This window comes from Phoca vitulina, unplaced genomic scaffold (assembly GCF_004348235.1).
Source record: "Phoca vitulina isolate PV1807 unplaced genomic scaffold, GSC_HSeal_1.0 scaffold52, whole genome shotgun sequence".
Classification (NCBI taxonomy): domain Eukaryota; kingdom Metazoa; phylum Chordata; class Mammalia; order Carnivora; family Phocidae; genus Phoca; species Phoca vitulina.
This window is the reverse complement of record NW_022589755.1, coordinates 4,840,262-4,853,145: the sequence shown is the minus strand read 5'-3', so window position 1 is coordinate 4,853,145 and position 12,884 is coordinate 4,840,262. Positions and strand designations below refer to the sequence as shown.

Genomic DNA, 12,884 nt, shown 5'->3' with positions numbered 1-12,884 from the left:
ATGCGACTAGTGGCTACCCCATTGGATAGTACAGTGAGCCAAATTTTGTAGCTAACTATATGGCTAAAAAGCATAGACTGAGAGAAATCTGTCATAATTTCCAGTAATTTATCCTGGAGGATATTGGTTTTGCATGATTTTATATTTCCCAGCACAGAAAAATTAAGACAAATCTGTTGGTTTGGAAAGTGAATAAGTTAGTCAATGGACTAGTCAGAATGTTTTGTCATTGAAGGAAGCAATAAGTCATTCGAAAGCAGTTCTAAAGAACACAGATGTCTCCTTCCAAATCGTGTGTGATTAGAGACTCAGTAACTTAATATAAACTGGGCAGAACAGAAAAAAAGGGATCCCCAGAATAAATAGAATAAAAAGGAGGACAAGAACCTTAGTCTCTAAGAATGGAGAATATAAGAAATGGGAGATGAGTTCCCTAAGGGATGTACTGGAGAAGAACCTTTGTATTTGTCCACAGAACCATCACCCTTGAGAGTTGCCACCATATCAAAGATTCCAGCTGCACTGTTCCCTGCTGAATTGAGACACGTGCTTTCTCTGCATTATTCCTTCTCCCTCTTCTGGGAGTGGGGCTCTTGGCCTCTCACTATTGAGTACTTTCCCTTATTTTCATAAATACCACATAGTGATCCACCTATCCAAGTTACAAACAGTTCTCTCAAAGGAAAAGTAGTTTCCCATCCTGTGGCTCTCTGAGCGTTCAATCTGAAATACCAGGTTGTTGGTAGTCATTCCTTCAGATACATTTTGAAGCACCAACACTATGCAAGGCAGTGTTCTGCACACTGAGGATACATTACTGAACAAAACAGGCAACAGAACAGCCTTTATAGACCTTACAATCTAGTGAGGGAGAGAGTGGATTATATAATCTTAGGAAGCGATAAATACTATGAAGAAAAAGCCTAGTAATACTAATTCACAGTAATGTATAGGTAGTAATAGGGGAGGTTCTTCCCCCCTCCTCACCCCTCCCTGGGCTTTTCTGGATATAATTTGAGCCAAGACAGAAGTGGTGAGGGGAATCACCCCTCATAATATTTGTAATCATAGGACATTTTACAATTGTTTCTAATGATTGTCTATGACAGGCCTTTTGTCTCAGATCTCTGAGAAACTTAAAAGAATGCAAACTCCTAAGTCACACCCCATGCGTCCTAGACCAGAATCTCTGAGGCTGGAGTCTAGGACTCTAACTTTTTAACACTGGCCTGATGAACACCTAATTTTAGCACTCTTCACCCTAAAAACTGAATTATTGCCCACCACCACCCTCACAGTATAATGGGATGGATTCAGGTGGTGTCTTTCTCATTGGCTCCAGGTTTGTTGGCCTTGATTTTGGTGGCCTTTTCCCCAGGCCTTGATCGTGGTGGCCTTGGACTTTTTCCCAGGCCCCAATCCCAATTTAGGTTGTTCCAGCTGCTCTTCCTCTTGAGTAGGTAATGGCCAAACCTCACACTGTACCAGTTTCTGGGAATCTTGTGTTCTTAAAAACTGCTTTTGCGGGGCGCCTGGGTGGCTCAGTCGGTTAAGCGGCTGCCTTCGGCTCAGGTCATGATCCCAGGGTCCTGGGATCGAGCCCCACATCGGGTTCCCCGCTCGGCGGGAAGCCTGCTTCTCCCTCCCCCACTCCCCCTGTTTGTGTCCTCTCTCTGTCAAATAAATAAATAAAATATTAAAAAAAAAAAAAAAAAACTGCTTTTGCAAGCAATCCTTCTGGCCATAAGGTTTCAGTGGGTGTCCGTTTACAGATGTATTTTTCTTACCAGGAATTCATTCTCTGCTGCTCTGTCCATACTTGAATTCCTACTCCTCCGTATGGAAAAAAAAATTTTTTTTAAAGATTGATTTATTTGAGAGAGAAAGTGTGTGTTGGGGCTGGGGTGGGGCAGGAAAGGGGCAGAGGGAGAGATGTAATCTCAAGCGAACTCCGCATTGAGGACGGGCCCCACGCGGGAAGGGGGCTTGGGGTGGGCTGGGGTGGGGCGGTGATTTCAGGACCCTGAGATTATGACCTGAGCAGAAATCAAGAGTGGCATGCTTAACAGACTCAGCCACCCAGGCACCCCTGGAAACTTTTTTTTTTTAATACGAAGTGGATAATACAGCTCTCGGCCATGTTGCTTCCTGTCCAGCCTGGGGAACGCAATGCAGCCTGCACACGGTTGCCTCCCCGGGCTCCAGACTGAAAACCCACCCGTCTTCCGCAGAAGTGCACGTTGAGGATCTGAGGTAACTGCAGGAGCTCCTCCCCTTCCCGGCCTCCAGCTGCTCCGGCCGCGGCCCCCGCCCCTCGCCCCGCGCAGTCGGACGTCCCCGCGTGGCCGCCCCCACGGCCGCCAGGAGCGCCGACCTACTGCCTCTGCGGGACCACCGGCGACCGTCGTTCGTGGGTCTCCGGAGGCCTCGGGGCCTCGGGCCACCGCGCGCTGAGGAGCTCACGGAGCATCAACGTTTAGGTTTTTCCCTTGGGCCTGAGAGCAAGCAGGTCGGTGTGTGGTTTTGCCCCTGGAAGGTGTTTGTTTTGTCACAGTGGAGGTTTTGCTTCTCACGGGTGACGTGTGGACGGGCTGTGGTGGGGACCCACGAAATCGTGGCCGGGGGCGGACGGGGGGCGCACAGTGCAGAGGTGGAGATATCCAAGGGGAAGCGGGGGGGACCCTGAGTTGAGGTATTGGGGGGGCCAGTACCCCAAGAATCTTAGTCTCTAAGAATGGAGAATATAAGATATTCTTAATATCTTAAGGCAGATCTGTCTGTGGTTGGGGCGCAGTTGGGGTTTACAGTTCAAAACCCCCGGGGTGTGTGTGTGTTTAAAGGCTTTGGGCCAGGTGTTGCCTAACGGCAAACTGAGGGGGGTGCGTGTGCACGTGTGTTTATAGTTTGAAAGCCTCTGGGGTGTGTGTGTGTTTAAAGGCTTTGGGCCAGGGATGACCTGCAGCCGGCGGGACTAAACCGCCACCCATTCCCCGTCTGCCAGGCGTCATCTACGGCTGCTTCCCCACAGCAAAGGAAGAACTGAGTACTTGGGGCAGAGATCTGAAAGTGGAAAACGGGTAACACTCACCTCTTAATACATACAGCGGCGAACCCTGTCGCTTACTGGCTCTTCCTTGCTAACAGAGTCCCCATTTTCTTCAGCATCCCTCCCTCTGGCAAGGTGACCCACATCTCAGCTTATTGGTAAGTGCTGGTGGGTCTTAGTCAAGCATGGTGGTTCCAGTTCCCATTGCTGATGACTGAATTTCTGTGACTGAGCTTAGTATATGATATGGTGCAGTTCTAGGCAGCTGTATGTGAAAATCTGCTTAGTGGTTTCTTTCTTTTTTTTTTTTTTTTGAAGATTTTATTTATTTAATTGACAAAGAGAGAGACACAGCGAGAGAGGGAACACAAGCAGGGGGAGTGGGAGAGGGAGAAGCAGGCTTCCCGCGGAGCAGGGGGCTCGATCCCAGGACGCTGGGATCATGACCTGAGCCGCAGGCAGTCGCTTAACCAACTGAGCCACCCAGGCGCCCCTGCTTAGTGGTTTCTGAGGGAGCATTTTCTCTATTAGTAATTCTTTGAATCTCTTTTTCCATGTCTGTGATGATATTGTCTGAGTATAACCTTAATTTTCATTCCAGTTTCCAGTGTTTATAATTTATTCTTATTTCAATGCATTGGCTCTCCTCTGTAATAAAAGAGTTCAAAAGTGGGATGATACTGGACATCTTTGTCTTGTTGCCTACCATTAAAATTCACCTGCTATATTATCTGGAGTTAACATGTTTTCTGGAGGATCAATCCAGGATTTTAAATTTAACAACTTAAAGATGCTCATAGTATTCTTTCAGACAAAAAAATTTTTTATTTGAATCATATCTCTCATTAACTCCTTATGTTCTTTATTTGCACTTTCTTTTTTGACGCTATGGGTATCTGTAGGGAGACAAATATGTATTATTGGCTTTTTCAAATAACAGGCTTTCAGTATATTTGAGCTCTTGCATTTCTTTGTTAATTAATTAATTAATTAATTTTTATTTTTTAAAGATTTTATTTATTCATAAAAGACAGAGACAGAGAGAGGCAGAGGGAGAAGCAGGCTCCCCGCTGAGCGGGGAGCCCGATGCGGGACTCGATCCCAGGACCCTGGGATCATGACCTGAGCCGAAGGCAGACACTTAACCATCTGAGCCACCCAGGCGCCCTCTTTGTTAATTTAAAATATCTACAAGTAGGGGTGCCTGCCAGGCTGCCTCAGTTGGTAGAGCATGCAACTCTTGATCTTGGGGTTGTAAGTTTGAGCCCCACATTGGAGGTAGAGATTACTTAAAATAAAATCTTAAAAAAATCTACAAGTTAGTCAGTATAAAAGAAATATACATATATAAATAATCATTACCTAGGTCATGAAACAACATTGCCAGCACTCCAGTGGTGTTTGTGAGCCTCTTTCCAACTATATCCCAACCTCAACCCAAAGGTAATTACCATCTTGTCTGTGTAGCAAGCACTTATAGGCTTTTCATATTTAAAAAACTACATTTCAAAATAAAATAAAATAAAATAAAAAACTACATTTCATAATTAACCATTCCTAATCATTACAACTGCATATGAATGTAGTTATACATCATGCACTTTTTTTTTTAAAGATTTTATTTATTTATTTGACAGAGAGACAGTGAGAGAGGGAATACAAGCAGGGGGACTGGGAGAGGGAGAAGCAGGCCTCTGGCTGAGCAGGGAGCCCGATGCTGGGCTCAATCCCACAACCCTGGGATCATGACCTGAGCCGAAGGCAGACACTTAACAGCTGAGCCACCCAGGCGCCCCTACATCATGCACTTTTTATGTCAAGTCTTTTGCTCAGTATTTGTCAGAATCATTCATGTTTTTGTACATAGATTTTCTTTTCCCTTTGTAAAGAGGGTCAGACATTATGTATTATGTAAATATTCACACAGTAAATATTTTGGGATTTGCGATCTATGGGTGTCCCACATATGCTTGTTTTTGTTTTACAATCCTTAAAAATATAAGGAGCACTCTTAGTTTGCAATCTGGGCAAAAAATGTGGTTTCTCCATAGCAGTCCATTGTTTGAATATATGCAGATTTCCCTATTTATTAAACTGGCATCATTTGCATTTTGCATAATGCTGTTACTAAAATTCTTATCCATGTCTTCTGGTAAAAATATACCTTTATTTTTGGAGGAATAAATATCATAGACATATACTTCACAGTGAAATTTCTTCCTGGTTGGTGAAAACGTGGAGATGCAGGGAGAGTGGAGCTACTGGAGAGGGCCTGGAAAATCCTTCCCGTTTCCCTCATTTCTTCCGTCTGACTATTCCTGAGTTATATCCTCTTATAATAAGTAAAACGGTAATGTGTTAAAAATAAAACACATACTGGAATTGATATCAGAATCGTACCTTCTTTGGATGAGTTTCTCATTACCTTTCCCTCTTCTGAAAGCACTGCAAATTAAGTACTTTAAGAAAAGTATTGGGGGGTGGGCGCCTGAGTGGCTCAGTTGGTTAAGCGTCTGCCTTCAGCTCAGGTCGTGATCCCAAGGTCCTGGGATGGAGTCCCACAATGGGCTCCCTGCTCAGCGGGGAGTCTGCTTCTCCCTCTGCCCCTCCTCCCACTCGTTCTCTCAACCTCTCTCTCTCAAATAAATAAAATCTTTAAAAAAAGAAAAAAGAAAAAAAAAGAAAATTATTGGGGGGTGCCAGGCTGTCTCATTCGGTGGAGCATGTGACTGTTGATCTCAGGGTTGTAAGTTATCCAAGTAAGTTCTCCAAGTCCCATGTTGGGTGTAGAGATTACTTAAAAATAAAATCTCTAAAAATAAAAAAAAGAAAAGAAAAAAATTATTGGTTTTCATCATGATACTAAATAGAGCATAGATCTTTCATTTGTCAAATTCTTACGTTAATTAGTACTTTTACATTCTTCTCCAATGATGCAGGGATCTTAGAACACCTCAACTTCATTAACCACCTTCCAATTTATTTACAGTATTTTGAACTTTTGTTTCTTAAGCATTTAAAACCTCCTAAGATAGGGGTGCCTGGGTGGCTCAGTCGTTGAGCGTCTGCCTTCGGCTCGGGTCATGGTCTCAGGGTCCTGGGATCGAGCCCCACATCGAGCCCCACATCGGGCTCCTTGCTCGGCGGGAAGCCTGCTTCTCCCTCTCCCACTCCCCCTGCTTGTGTTCCCTCTCTCACTGTGTCTCTCTCTGTCAAACAAATAAAATCTTTAAAAAAAATAAAATAAAGTAAAACCTCCTAAGATATTTTAAGACAATAATACATGACTTGTAAGACAATGCTCTGGGGGCACTTGGGCGGCTCAGTCATTTAAGCATCTGCCTTCGCCCCGGGTCATGATCCCAGGGTCCTGGGATCAAGCCTCAGGTCGTCGGGCTCCCTGCTCAGTGGAGAGTCTGCTTCTCCCTTTCCCTTTGCCCCTCCCCCCACTTGTGCTCTCTCTCAATAAATAAAATATTAAAAAAAAGAAAAGATCTGAGTCCTGGGATCCAACCATTTGTCTGGCTCCACACTCAGCAGTCTCCCTGTCCTCACTATCTCTTGCTCTGTCTCTCAAATAAATAAGTAAATCTTTAAAAAAAGGGGGGGTGGTAATGCCAGTGATTTGCCCAGTATATTGGTTTTCAAACTGAAGAGCTTGTACTCACAGACTGTTCAGAAGCTTTGAAGAGTTACCTGAGCACTCATGGCTTAAAGGAAAACTGCCCCATCCTCTCCTTCTGTGTGGTCTGTTTTATAAAGTGGTCTGTGTGAGATTCCCCTTCTCCTGAGGCATGGTGCTGGGGTAGATCTCATTTTCCTCTTCTCGTGTCACACTCACCCCACTTACACATCACAGAATGAAGGAAAAGCTCCACTGCATTCAGAACCTCAGGCTTTACTGGTCAGACGAATAAGTCTTCCGGGGCACCAAATAAAGGGACACTTAGCAGTACTGTGTGCACGTGTTAAGGTGAGTGCTCAGGAGCAGTGACAGCGTGTGGACCCAGAGGAAGTGCACCACTCAGACTACATTGTCTCCTCACCCCACAGGTCCTGATGCCCCAGGAGCAAAAGGATTATGTGAAGGAGGAAAAAGTTACAAGATGTGGTGTCAGTTTTTATGGGGGCACGCCTGACCGAGACTGAGATTTCTGAAGAGAAACTAAAAGTAGATCCAGAAGACACAAGGCAGAGCTTCCCCACCGCCAGCTGTTTTCAGGGAGCAGAACAAATGACCCAGGCCCAGGTGACTTTCAGTTTGTTTTATTCTTTCCTTTGTTCCCTAACAGAGTTGTAGAGGCCTGTAAGAAATCAGTTGCATTAGGGGCACCTGGGTGGCTCAGTGAGTTAAGCCACTGCCTTCGGCTCAGATCCTGGGGCTCCTTGCTCATTGGGAAGCCTACTTGTCTCACTCCCTCTGCCTGCCGCTCCCCTTGCTTGTGCTTTCTCTATCAAATAAATAAAATCTTTAAAAAAAAATCAGTTGCATTAATGTGAAAAGCGTACATGTATCTTTTATCTGCCATATACATATGGATGGTATTTCTAGGTTAATGAGAATGAACTTATACAGGTTTTCTTTATTTTTTTTTTTAAAGATTTTATTTATTTATTTGACAGAGAGAGACAGCCAGAGAGGGAACACAAGCAAGGGGAGTGGGAGAGGGAGAAGCAGGCTTCCCGCCGAGCAGGGAGCCCGATGCGGGGCTCGATCCCAGGACCCCGGGATCATGACCTGAGCCAAAGGCAGCTGCTTAACGACTGAGCCACCCAGGCACCCTTGTTTTCTTTTTTAAAGATTTATTTATTTGAGAGAGAGTGCACATGCCCGTGAGTTGGTGGGGGAGAGGCAGAGGGAGAGTGAGAGAGAAACTCAAGCACTCAGTGTGGAGCCCAACATGGGGCTCAGTCTCACGACCCTGAGATCATGACCCCGAGATCATGACCCCAGCCCAAACTAGAAGTCGGACACTCAAGGGACTGCTCCACCCAGGAGCCCCTGAACTCAACATGCCTTACAAGCTTCTCTTTGGATGAATGGATGGATGACTGTGCACAATTACAGAATATTTAATCAGGCATTTACTCTTCCACAAAATGTCAAAATAAAAACCCTGCTAGAAATCTAGATACAGCCTATAGAGTGGAAATAAGCAGAAAATTTTTAACATTTCTTCTATGTCATCAAAAGGATATCACTTCATTAGAAAACACTGTTATTACAGGAATCCCTGACATTTGATGATGTGGCCGTGGACTTCACCTGGGAGGAGTGGCAGCTCCCAGCCCCCGCTCAGAAGGACCTGTACCGGGATGTGATGTTGGAGAACTATAGGAACCTGGTATCAGTGGGTGAGGACAACTCCCTAGTGTCACTTGGAGGGTCCTCATCAGTGGCCTTTCCTTTCTCAGCTTCTTAAGGCTCTGTAGTGTCTGTGTTGCTCTGAAGTGAGATTTTCAGTCCCTTCCCTGGCTCCAGACATGGATATATTCTCCCTTCTCCTGAGTGAAAACCTTAACTTTGTAGGTGTAAAAATTGTTTTGTCCTAACACCGTGTGGTCTTCCCAGACCCCAAGCCCAATTAGTGTGCCTAAGTCTTCTATCATTTACCATGAACAGGTTTTCACACCAGCAAACCAGATGTGCTCTCCAAATTTGATCAAGGAGAACCAACGTGGACAGTGGAAGACGGTATCCCCTGTCAAACCCTTTCAGCTGAGTGAGAGAAGCAGGAGGGAACCAGGCTGTGGAAATCATATTCTAGTTGGTAGAGGAGTCACAGCTGAGAGAGGGTTGGAGGATAGGTAGGCAGTGCTTCCCTGCATCTCTCTCCTGATGTGTGACCTCTTTTTTCTTTGTAGGAGTTGAGAGTAAAATGTATCCCATTTGTCTCTTCTGGGATTTGATCCCTGTTTATTTTATTTACATCTTGAATTTTGTTTGCATTGTTTCCTTTTTCTTACAATTTTCAGATCTTTCTCTTCTTACTCTTCCACCTTCCTTGCTGTAAAAGGCTTCTGTCCAAAGAGAAAACTGAATTCCTCATTGTCTTCTAACTACTGCACCTTTCTGTCCCATTGGTATTGATATTCCTTCCTAACCTCCCTATCCTGGATGATGTACCCCCAAAGTAAACTGGTTTTCACTGGGCTCTTGTCCTCACTCTGAGGTTCTCCAAAGGTCTGTTTTCCGTTTTCTCATCTGGTCTTCTAACCCTTCAAACTTTTCTTTATTCTTTTTTTTTTTTTTTTTTTAAAGATTTTATTTATTTATTTGACAGAGAGAGACATAGCGAGAGCAGGAACACAAGCAGGGGGAGTGGGAGAGGGAGAAGCAGGCTTCCCACAGAGCAGGGAGCCCGATGTGGGGCTCGATCCCAGGACCCTGGGATCATGACCTGAGCCGAAGGCAGACGCTTAACGACTGAGCCACCCAGGCGCCCCCAAACTTTTCTTTATTCCAATAAGCTAAGGTGCTTCTGTTCTCTGCAGGACACTATCAAATTGACATCTGCCCAATGGGATCTACCAGACTTTAGTTCTGTACAGTTCACTCATCCTTATGGCAATTCTCCTGAGTTCCCAGTAAGTGCAAGGAACTTGCATCACCTTCCCTCCCAGAAAACCCTTTTAAGTTTAGGTTCTTTATACTCCTGTGCATCTTACATTCTGGCCATCCAGGCATTTCCTCAAATGCTCCCTACCTGTAGAGCTCTCTTCTTTAAAAGAATCTGCTGTTTATGATGGATTTTAACCGGAAAAGTACTTCAGCATCCTACATTCTCAGTTACAGCCTAAACAAGATTATAACACTCATGCGTACTTTGACTTAATTCCTTTGTGTAGTTACTAATTCTGGCCTTCCTTCCAGTTTATTGTAGCTGTTACCATCGTATTGACTTCCTGAAAGCTTTCTTTTTTCCATCATATTCTGAGGACATTAAGTCCTAGTTAACCACATCACTTGTTATAGACATGAAATTATTCTCTCAGTGTCTCTGTGATAAGTGTTTCTTGCTCACACAGAGATTTCCATTTTCTTCTCTAAACTCCCCAGTGTGTTCCAGACATGTGATTGCTTACTTGATTCATTTTAAAAAATGTTATTTCTTGATAACCTAGGGTAACAGCAGTGAGAAAAAGCATAAAAACAGAGCAAGAGTTTTCGTTCTAAGATCAGGAAACAGGAAACTGATCAAATAAGAAGATACATTATGTGTCTAGAGGGTGACAAGTACTGTGATGAAATATTTGGAATATAAGGGTGGTAGTAATAGAAGAGCAGGTGCTGGGACTGGGGCTTCTCTTTTAGGAAAGGGAACGTCTCTGTGAGATGTAGGTTATAGGTTACGTGTGCTTGGAGCTTTGTGCTGTGTCATTACTGTTGCTCCCCAAGGCTGACCATGACAGTGAATCCTCCAGGGAGGCCTGTTTTCCTCTACCGTGTCACCTGATTTCCTGCATCTCCCTCCATCTCCATGGCTCCTTCCTACCAGTTTTCACAATGTGCAGCTGTTTTACTTGTGTCCTTTTTTGCCCTTTATGGTTTTACCAAAGTGCAGCAGTGTAGGCTCCCTGAACATGAGGACTCTGTATGTCCCTAACATGAGCACCATGCCCTATGCACAGTAGTCCTCACTAAGGATTTGTGACGTGAATGAGTCTACCTCTCCCCAGTTTGGATGAGGTGGCCCTCCAACCAGTGGTCTGCTGCTCATGGGAAACTGCGTGTATTTCACAGTCTGCATGTTCTGCAGTATTTGGAAAATAGCCAAAATTGTGTTTATTCATTGTCACTGTTTTTTTCCAATATATAAGGTACATTAAACATGGAGTTTTATTTACACTCATATAGTAGAGTCATCACTAAGTCACCTCAAATGAAGCTATTTAAAAAATACTTTTCTTCTAGTCAATGTGATGGAAGAATTCATTATTCTTTTCTAAGAGTCTGGAAACTTCCAGAGCACTTACAAAATGAATTCACGGAGAACAGCCTAGAACAATGACACAAACATAATGCATTTGAAAATTCTGTTCTTCAGAGCAAAACTCATTTTGTGTCAAGGCGAAAGCATGGTATGTTTGACTTACATGGAAAAATTATGAAACCAAATATAACTTTCCTTAACCACAGCAGAGCCACTGCAGAGCTTACTATAAATGAGAAATCCTTTCTTCATTATTAATCATGAACAATATCAGTGAAATTAAATCCCGTGAATGCCAAAAACGCACCAGCATGAAGTGCCAAATCATTAAGTATCAGAAAACTAAAAAAATAAAGAAACCTCATGTATGCAGTGAATGTGGGAAAGCCTTCATCAAGAAGTCCTGGCTCACTGATCACCAGATCATTCATACAGGAGAGAAACCCCACAGATGCAGTCTATGTGGGAAAGCATTCTCCAGAAAGTTCATGCTCACTGAACACCAGAGAACGCATACAGGAGAAAAACCTTATGAATGCACTGAATGTGGCAAAGCCTTTCTCAAGAAATAACAGCTCAATGTACATCAGAAAACACATACAGGAGAGAGACCTTTTCTGTGCAGAAAATGTGGAAAAGGCTTCATCCAGAAGGGAAATCTCATGGGACATCTGCGGATTCATACAGGAGAGGAAACATATATGCAATGAGTGTGGGAAAGGCTTCTGCCAAAAAACATGCTTGTCGGGGCGCCTGGGTGGCTCAGTTGGTTAAGCATCTGCCTTCAGCTCGGGTCATGATCCCAGGGTCCTGGGATCAAGCCCCGCATCGGGTTCCCTGCTCGGCGGGAAGCCTGCTTCTCCCTCTCCCACTCCCCCTGCTTGTGTTCCCTCTCTCTCTGTCTCTCTCTCTGTCAAATAAATAAATAAATAAATCTTTAAAAAAAAAACAACAAAAAAACATGCTTGTCTTTTCACATCAAAGATTTCACACAGGAAAGACTCCTTTTGTGTGCAGTGAATGTGGAAAATCCTGTTCCCAGAAGACAGGTCTCATTAAACATCAAAGAACTCACACAGGATAGAAACCTTGTAGATGTAGTGAATGTGGGAAAGCCTTATTCAGGAGTCACAGCTCATTATACATCAGAGAACTCATACAGAAGAGAAACCATATAGATGCATTGAATATGGGAAATCTTTTCGAGGGAAGTCAGTCCTCAATAAACGTCAGAAAATTCATTTAGTCAAGGTAGAGAATCCTCCCTCAGAGTCACAGGTCATCACAGACTAGTGTTGTCCTGCAAGAGAAAAACCTTTTTAGTATGGTGACTACGCAAGTGCCTTCTGTGGCTTGCCATACATCATTAAACATCAGTGGGCTCCTAGCAAGTAGAATGTGGTCCTAGTGGGACAGCCTGCAGCCAGAAGTGCACCCTCAGGAGACAAGAGAGGATTTGCACAGGACAGAAACCTTATGAATGCAGTGAATGTGGTCATGCCTTCACTGGTCAATTATGTCTTATTTTAGATCACAGAAAACCAGGAGGAAAAACTCAGAAACATTCTATGTGGGTAGTGCCTGGGTGGCTCAGTTGGTTAAGCATCTGCCTTCAGCTCGGATCATGATCCTGGAGTCCCGGGATTGAGCCCTTCATTGGGCTCCCTGCTCAGCAGGGAGTCTGCTTCTCCCTCTGCTCCTTCCCCTGGCTTGTGTTCTCTTTCAAATAAATAAAAAATCTTAAAAAAAAAAAAATTCTATGTGGAGAAGGGTTGAGCAAAAAATTCTAAGTCATAGTATGGCTGAAAAGTATATACTGAGAGGAACTATATAAATGCCGAGGCTGGGAAAGCCTGATCTCCTCATCCTATTAAAAATATGCATTGATACACAGGCATAATCTG

The 12,884-nt window shown here is 44.0% G+C and overlaps 1 pseudogene; it reads left to right on the top strand.

Annotated features, from left to right (window-relative positions):
• LOC116622457 lies at positions 1-12,558 on the top strand (annotated as a pseudogene).
• Positions 12,559-12,884: the final 326 nt, after the last annotated feature.